Source organism: Diuraphis noxia, unplaced genomic scaffold, assembly GCF_037042655.1.
Source record: "Diuraphis noxia isolate RWA-SAM2 unplaced genomic scaffold, SU_Dnox_SAM2 contig0001, whole genome shotgun sequence".
Classification (NCBI taxonomy): domain Eukaryota; kingdom Metazoa; phylum Arthropoda; class Insecta; order Hemiptera; family Aphididae; genus Diuraphis; species Diuraphis noxia.
Genome location: NW_028301711.1, coordinates 26,410,463 through 26,420,232, shown reverse-complemented (window position 1 = coordinate 26,420,232; position 9,770 = coordinate 26,410,463). Strand labels below are relative to the sequence as shown.

The 9,770-nt window shown below is 25.3% G+C and overlaps 1 pseudogene; it reads left to right on the top strand.

Moving 5' to 3' along the window:
* Window positions 1–7,088: 7,088 nt before the first annotated feature.
* Window positions 7,089–7,698, top strand: LOC149060412 (uncharacterized; annotated as a pseudogene).
* Window positions 7,699–9,770: the final 2,072 nt, after the last annotated feature.

Here is a 9,770-nt window from a genome sequence, read left to right as displayed (position 1 = left end):
TTCACCACGTTTTCCTTGATAAATAAATATCCCTTCTATATCTGCAGAATGTAACTGAAAGGCCTGACAAGTTTTTACTTTTCATCTAATAAATTTTCTTGTTCGTTTATACAATTTTAATTGACTCTTGCGTCGTTACACGTATAGTATACAATATTTTATTTTTATTTGAAACATTTCAAATAGCAAATTTTGTAAATCTGATTTTTAGGAAACTTTTGATTTCAAAAACATTTATCCAAGTCAAGTGTATGGTATCTAAATCATTTGTACACACGCCAAACTCGCTATCTATCCAACTAGTTATTTTAATCGTTTTTAGTTATAATTAAGTTATAAGATAAAGATAGGTTGGTTATAAAACAATATTCCGGTAGGTACAATATTATAGGTATCTACATTTTACATTCTGTGCATATGAATTGTATATTTGTATGTAGAAATCTGATGATTGTTAAGTTTACAATTATAGATTTATATACCTACCTAAATCACAATTTATTATTGAAATTTAAATACTGCAACATAGTTTTATAATTAAATAAAAATATTTAATGATTGATTTATTTACATTAAAACCAAATAGAATTTATTCATGTGTGGGTGTACACAATCATTAAATAAATTTAACTATACATTGTTTTGGTATATATTCCATGAAGACAATATGAAAATGTTGAAAGAAGCCACTATAATAATATAGGTATAGGTAACATAAAATAAACTAAATAGGTACCTATTGGTATTTAAATTACAGGTACTTAGTAAGCGTTATGATTATGAATTCATTTATATTAAAATAAATGTGTATGTGTATGGAATGCAATTTCTTTTGTAGATTTTCTAACTATCTTTTATAAAAAGAACAATCTCTCAGCATGAACTGATTTTATATTCAATTTCATGGAATAAAAAATAATTTATTTGTTTTATTTATTCTATTTTCTCATTACACTATAGATTAACTTTAGTAGATATTATTTTTTTTATGTTTCAAATTAAAACTATTTGATTTTTTTACCGGTAAGTTTATAAGAAAATATAATAATATAATATATTACAATAACCTAAAAGCGTTTCAATAATAATTATTATATGGGTACATGATTATTACATATTTACTACAAATTGAATAAAATTACAGACTTACAGTATCCTATAATAAAACGACACTTCGTCTCACTATTGCACGCTAATTATTTAATATCTAAATAGTTAATTATAATAATAATCAGATATACATAATTTATATTTGTCGCCATCACAGTGTCGTGTCGTGAGCATATTTTTTTGGCGTTGTAGGCGACATCTGTAAAGTAGTTTTACTTCAAATATGAAAAAATAAATTAGCACAAATTGTAATGATGTTAAAATTTGGACTGGATATGTAACTGTGTACAACGGTCAACGGACTAGCATTTTATAAGAGCATCGTAAAGTAAACACCATTCAATAAAAAACTCATGGAAAAAGGAATGGTTGCATTATAAACGTTAAACACAATAGTGTGAGTACGTGACACATATGGTGCTTGGCACTATTCCGTTTTATCCTGGAGAACCGTTCAGAAACACATTCACAGTTTCACACGTATTTTGTAAGTCTAGAAGTCTGAGACCTATATATATACATATCATTGACACAATAAATCCATAAAAAAAAACCCCAAATGCATATTACACATAACAGCACTAATGGTCTACATACCTACGTCCTATATAATATATTTCTTTTGAAACATATTCAATAAGGGCAAAATCGTCCAAGGTTACATTTTATTTGTACCGCAGTCCGCAATATATTAAATTTCGGTCTCTCCGTCGTATACAAAACGCCACGTGTCTCAATAAATTACTTTATTTGTTGTAAGACATTTCAAACAAACCCGATTTTCGGGGCATTTCTGGACTCCATTGAAATACAACTATTTGAATTCAGTCGATAAACAATCGTTTCCTCTGTATAGGATGAAAAAAAACGTTAAACACACGATGGTAGTTATATAATATAATATTATTATTATATTGAAAGTAATGTTATTTATTCTTCTTATCTTTGTTATTTATTTATCTAAAATAATCATTTAAATGGTTATACATATGTTTAGTAGGTATATTGTGTTTGGATCTGTTTACAACATTAAGAGACCGTTATACAGAACAGATTTGTGGTTTTCGTTCATCCTGCACAAGTAGGCATAACGTATCAAACGCAATGTTTCGTGCAACGAAAACCGTTGGTTTTAGATAGATATTCAAATAAAAATAAATATTTTATATATTTCTTTAGAAAAAGTTTAAAAAACATTTTTATTTAATTTGTGGATCTGTCATTGGAGATTTTTAAAGTATACATAGTTGGTTATAATTAGTGTTCGAAGTATGAGAAATATTTCATGAAATATTTCAATGTTTTGTGAAATATTGGATTTTTATTAATCATTTTAATTCACTATTTGGCCTTACTGCATTATAAATTTTATCTTCCCGCCAATATAAGAGATAACTAAATTACAATAATTATAATTTATATTATTTCAAGTTCATTAGTTAAAAAACTATGATCTTTATAATATATACCTACTAATATACCTAAGTACTGGTTTACTAAAAATCGGGGCTTTATGTTTCTTTTTAATATTTATTAATTTTTATATTTAATATTTTTATTATGTTTTTTGTTATATTTAATTATATAATTACACGTTGATTATTAGTAAGAAAACTATGATCTTTATAATATTTACCTGAGTACTGGTTTCCTATACAAATAAATGTCATAAAGATTCATGATCAAGAAAACTCTGATCTGATTTTTAACATATAAGTATATAACTATATAAGTAACCACGCTCATGGTACATACAAAATATACGATACTTACCTATTCCTTGTTTGTTTTACATTTTTACATTAAATAATAGGTACAGCAAAAAAACACAACATATTATTATACATTAAAACTGAGAAAAAAATGTATGTCAATGACTAATGAGGTATTTAATTTATTTAGATTAATTATTTAATATTTTACAAGACAAAACTACAAAAATAATGATAATTGAAATATTTCACACATTTTGAAATATTTCATTTTTTAAATTTCATGAAATTTTCAAACACTAGTTATAATATCCTACATAAATATTGAAAATATTAATATTTTAAAAACTACTCAAATTCGACTATAGCTAGTGTTTCATTAAAATAAAAATGTCTACAATTCTAAAAATAAGATTAAAAATTTGCTTATTAAGTTTTTATAAAAAATGATATTATTAATGTTTCCACACTTAAAAAAGCACCAATGGTATTTTTTTAATTTTCAATAAAAATGGAAAATGTTAAAGTAAAATCCATCAATTCACTGATGACATCTCATCATATTAATATGATCCAACTAAAAGCTACAGGCGGTAGAAATTGAATTAAATATTTATCAGTTGAACGCAGTCCACAGTGATGAATAAACTCGAGATTAGCCTCTTTTCCAAAACAGTTCGTGCTCAATGCTAGTAAATATGCCGCAATAAAGAAATCCATTATTTTTTTAATTTAAAAAAAAAACCCGTATAGTTTAAGTTTATTTTAATTTATTTTTAATTCTTATAAGTGTATAAATAATAAGGTTAATCCAAAACACTGATATTAGACTGACGTTTTTAATTTGACTCCTTAAGATAAAATATGTTTATTATTTTTAACATCCGAATATTTTTTCATTACTTAAAAAACCTTCTAGTTTTGCCGCCAGTTCTACTGTATGTTTACGAGGGGCTTAAAAACTCACTTAAAATTATGAATACATTTGTAATAACGATTATCAGTTGGCTGTATCTACATATATTCAGCAAGAACACAGTTTCTATTAGTATTATTAAATTACGAGAAAATTAAAATTGTTATAGTCAAATGTTTATATTGGCATCTATAAAAATATATGTTTACACAAATTTAATAACTTTTCTCTGTAATAAACTAACTGTCTGTTATGATTGGAAATCATATTTTTGTTAATTAAACAATACACAAATGATTATTTTTATTTTTATTTCTATTGCTGTAATGAAACCCACGTGCAGCAATAATTATTGTAGTGGACCTGAGTGATATGAGTGAAAGTGATCAATCTCCATAGATATTATTTTTTTATTTCTATCGAGTAATATTATATAATGGTAAATTAATAAATATATAAGGTGTGGAAATCGCATACTTAAATATAAGAAATAATAACATAAGAAACATGGATAAATGATATTATGTGTAAAAAACGTTTTTTAAAAAACGACAAAAAATGAATAGATTAATATTTAATTATATTAGCATGAAGTAATTATAAATATTAGGAACTATAGTCTATATTACAATTTTCATCACTATTGTATATTTTATATACAACAATGATTATTAAATTCTAAAAGGGTTGATATAAAATTGACATTAAGTTCTACATAATATCAATTTGGTACGGTTATATTAACCTATACATTGAATACACATAAAATAGGACATAACCAGTGGCGTATTAAGAAATGTCTTATGGGGGGTGGGGGCACAAACACATAAAGTTCAAATTATACACAGCTATAACTTATCCCATATTTTTTATTGTGGCATCTTGTCACTTTATTTGCACTTATACTTTTAGAGTTTTATATCATGTTCGGATGATATTTGGTCAATGGGAAAGCCACAGCTCCACCCCCCCCCCCCCACAATAAATACATCCCTGGGCATAAGTGGTTCCATTAAAATTATAGACCAAGAATCGTACGATTTATTTTTTCACTTTTCCGTATCTCATATAACTTTTAAAACCCTAATTGTAGTTAATTTAATGTATAAACCTAGCTACTGTGTAGTGTACACTGCACTTATGTAACTTCTGGCTGTTATTTTTCCTATTTATAGTTTTATTTCCTATTTAATTGACGAATTTAATTAAAATTTGAACTTTTAGGTGCGCTATTTGTAAATTAAAAATAATTTTACTATACATATGAATCGAAAATGTGTGTATGAAATTTACTAATTTACATTTTTCTCTTTAATAACTACAACATTCAATATTATTCAAATGCTATATGAGTTTTTTATATAATATGGTGAAAAAGACAATCCATCAAGTTATTAAGTATTTGCTAAATCAGCAAAAAGGAAGCTATACTTCTGAGTTCTGACAGCAATAGTAATTCCCAAAAATCACTAAATAATAACTAATTAATAGTGTTCACAAAGTAGTACAATTATAGAACACAATATTTTTTAACCAAGTGCTATAAGAACAACTTATAATAAATGTTGTATTAAATTGTCATGTATTTTAACTTCAAAGACAAACATTTTATCATGTCTACTTTAATTAAAAACAATTTTTAAAAAGTTTGAATGTTCAAACGATTATAAAATATGAACAAAACAAATAAATTCAAAATTGTATAATCATAATTAAAAAATGCTAACATAAATTTTTGATGAAACCATGTGCGGTTAATTATTTTTAAATTTCAACATCACAATTTCTTGGATGATTTGAAAAATGTTAAAATATTATTAATATATTGAATAGCACATAAGCATCTATACGACTATAATACTACTCCAAAAGTGATATAATAATATAATACACCCACAAAAAAAAAACAACAACACATAATAGTAAGTTCAATATACATTTATCGCTCAGCTTAAAATATAAAAAGAGGAAAAAAAAGGAAAAAAAAAGGAATATCAAATATTAATGAAATAATGGATTCGAAATGGAATATGTCAAAAATAATTTTTTTTGAAAATTCAAAATACATAACTATTTATATTACGTTTTTAAAAACACGATATTATTTTGAGTATTTTTGAGCTACTATAGACATTTAACATATGTTTAAATATAATATAAAATATTTTTGGTATATTTAAAAAACCTTTTTCTGAAATTATATATGAATACCAAATTATGTCAGAAAAATTGTATTCATTCAAATTGTCTCAAACAACAATTCATGAGGGTGACTTGAGTTAAGAACGAATAAGGAGGCATAGGTGCAAATAAAAATTGAGATTTGGGGTGCTGAAAATCCCACATTAGCTCAATGAACTTAAAAATATAATAAAAAATCTGTGAGGATAAGCCGCTTAGTCCCTAAATTCCATCTTTATTTGAGCTTATGGTAGGAAATGAGTTACATTACAATCAACAATTTCAGTGATAAAAAACATGTATTTTTTCTTTCTAATCCACGTGCAACGCATAATTATAATCATATTAATTTCTAAAATGAAAGTTAAAAACTTAAATTACTTCTTATAACTTAAAGGTAAGATAATAGTCTTAATATTATCCATGACATCTCATAGACTTTTAGTATATTTAGTATATATATAATATGTAATATTATAATATAATATTTACAGACATACAGTGTATAAACACTAACTGAGGACACTCAACAAATAATTTATGTATTGAGTCCTACGATTTGAATTCTGGTTTTTGGTCCAAAAATACACATTTTTATGTGTGGCTATTATAAAATTAAACATTTAGTAGAATTATATCTACCTTAGAGTAAATATTTATCTGTACGACGATTTGATACAAAATTAAATACGATAAAATAAATTAAGTAACTGAACATTTCAATATTTTTCATCGTTCAAACACGTACGTTACTTCGTGACCAATATGAATCATTCGCAAAAAGTCGATAAGTTATTTATTTATTGGGAGTGTCAAAAAAATGCACGTCGTGCAAGCACGACGTTACCCAGGTATGTTTAGTATAATTTGTTTAATTTTTATTTAGATAATTTTCTAAGTTAATTTCATTTTTTTTATTAATAACTTAAGATAGATAACATCCTGCCCATAGTTTAATTTATAACTTAGAAAGGAATCTCAGAACATATGGGTCATTTTCTAAAAGGGTTAACAATCAACAACAAAGACGAGGTGATGGTTTAGGTGAAAAGGTTGAGAAACAATTATTAGCCCATGTTAGAGCAAATCCCAGAGTTTCTACACGGCATGTTGGTAGAGAGCTTGGAATATCTCATACCGCAGTTTGTAAGATTTTATAGAAGTATAAAATGCATTCATATCGACCGGATTTAGTTCAGCATTTAGGTACGTCAGGGTGATGCAGATCGGTGACTTACTTTTGTTGCGTGGTTGATGCCCGGTTTAGATGGAAACCCATTAATTCTAAATTCTGATATTATGGACATATGAATCGAAGTTTACAAATAATGGTGTTATTAATAAGCAAAATAACCGTTACTGGGACGATCAAAATTCACATTGGACATTTGAAACCAATGATCAAACTGTTTGGGGAATATATTGGTTTAATTGGTAGTAAATTGCTTGGTCCATTTTTATATGAAGGAACACTCAAGTAGTTCGCGACTATTTAAATGCTCAATTTCCAAATCGATGGCTCGGAACTTACGGACCCATTGAATGGTCACTACGATCATCTGATATTACGTCAATAGATTATTTTTATGGGATCACTTAAAAACAATAGTCTATGCCGACCCTCCTATAAATATTCAAAATTCAAAAGATAAAATAACAGCAGCATGCAATCAACTGTCTCATGAACAAATTACAGCTGCAACAAATAAAGAATTTATGCGGCGCGCTGAATCATGTTTAGTTCATGGTGGACAACAATTTGAACAATTTATACGATAAATGAAATAACAACTAAATAAACTTATGTGAGTTGTAAGAATTGAATTTTTTATTAATTATTAATACATTATAATAGATCCATTAAATGTAATGAAATAAACATCATACTTATATTCGTTTTTTCTGCTATAAGTTATAACTCTTACACAAATTACAGTGAAAACTATACAGTAATTGAGATTATGATTATGTGTGAATATTGACTTAATAGTTAGGGATGAAAATGTCAAGCCTAAACAATCCTAGAATAATTATTTTAAGAGTTACAGTCAAACAACTTTAAATAGCGTGAATTTTACAGTTTTTTGGTTGAGTTGCTATAACTTGATCAATTTTGGACTTACAAAGTTGGTTTAACTACCAAAATTCATTAAAAAATTAGGCAACAAATAATCAGTGGTTAAAATAGGTGGTTACCATTTAAGAAACAAAGTTGTACTGCGTATGATGTACATATCTAATTAAGTTAAAAAAATTGAAAGGCCATAAAAATGTGTATTTTTATGTAATATTAACAACCGACCAGAAAACAGAATTCAAATCGTAAGACTCTATACGTAAATTTATTGAGTGTTCTCAGTTAGCGTTTACACACTGTATATACGATATATACGATATATACGTATATATATATATATATATATATATATATATATATATATATATATCATATATTTAGTAAAGTTATGAAGTAGGTACAAACAATTTACAATTTTAAAATACTTAAAAAGTCATAACTCACTAAGTAAAATATAATGAAAAGCCTATGCAATGACCTAGATTATAATGTTACCTTTAAATTTCATACTAGGTCATTTTGCTTCAACTTTAGAAATTGCCATAGTTATAATTATTATTGTTAATGTAAAATTGAGATGTTGCGAATGGGTCAGAGAAAAAAATAAAATGCGCCAACATCATAATGTTATACGTATACGAAAATGATATACATGTAAATTTATACAACGGACGTCTAGGTAATGATTATATAAATTTTAGAAACCTCCCCAAAAGTTGGATATTGAAGCGTTTTTGATCACACAGATACATCATAAATTCATAAAGAACACATCATTGTAAAATCACTAAAACCAGTAAGTTGATTTCATTTTCATTTTTGATATTATCGCTCTACTTAAAATCTAAAAATCTCAACAAAAAAATTACGGAATACCAGTATTTAAAAATATCAATACGTAATATAATTTTATTCATGAAGACTTGATATGTTCACAAAATTATCATTTTTTAGGTATGAAATAGTTTTAAAAATATTTAAGCTTATTTCAGCTTTTTATAGATTTGTATGATTTATTTCCCATAACTTTATAATTAGTACATTTTTTTTTAGTGAAAAATGTATAGGTATACATTACAACGTTAATTCAAGTTGTTTTTAAAGAAAAATATTGAAAATGCATGCAAACAACAATCTCTTTTTATAAGCATATTATGATATTCATATTTTGACAAAATTCATCAATTAAACATCATATTATTATGCACGATTTTTTTTTTTTTTATTCAAAGAATATACATTTTTAATTTGGACAAAACTATATATCTAAATAAAAACTGACGATTTGTCCATTATTGATTTTAGTTATTTTGTAATTAAAAAATATTAATAGAAGATAGAACGCGTGTGTTTGTCCTTTTTGATAACATGTGTGCATATGCGAATTTTCATCGGTGAATATAATATAAAAAAAAACCAATTCGATAATCGATTGCCTATGAAATTGTATGCAACATTGTCAAATTTATTAATTGCTTTATAAACCTATTAATTACCCAATAAAATTTTGTCAAAACTATAAAAATTACTTATCAGTAATAATAAAATTTTAATAAATATAATATGAATCAATAATTAATGATAATAATAATCATAATAATTATAAATATTATTATTATTAATAATAATTAATAATTAATAACTAAATAATAATAAAATAAGTAAAATATACGTATGGTATTGTTTAAAGAACTCGAAAGTAATAAATGAGATTTTTTTCCCTTTTCATAAATATTTATTTGAACCTAAATAATGTTTGTAATTTTCCAATCAC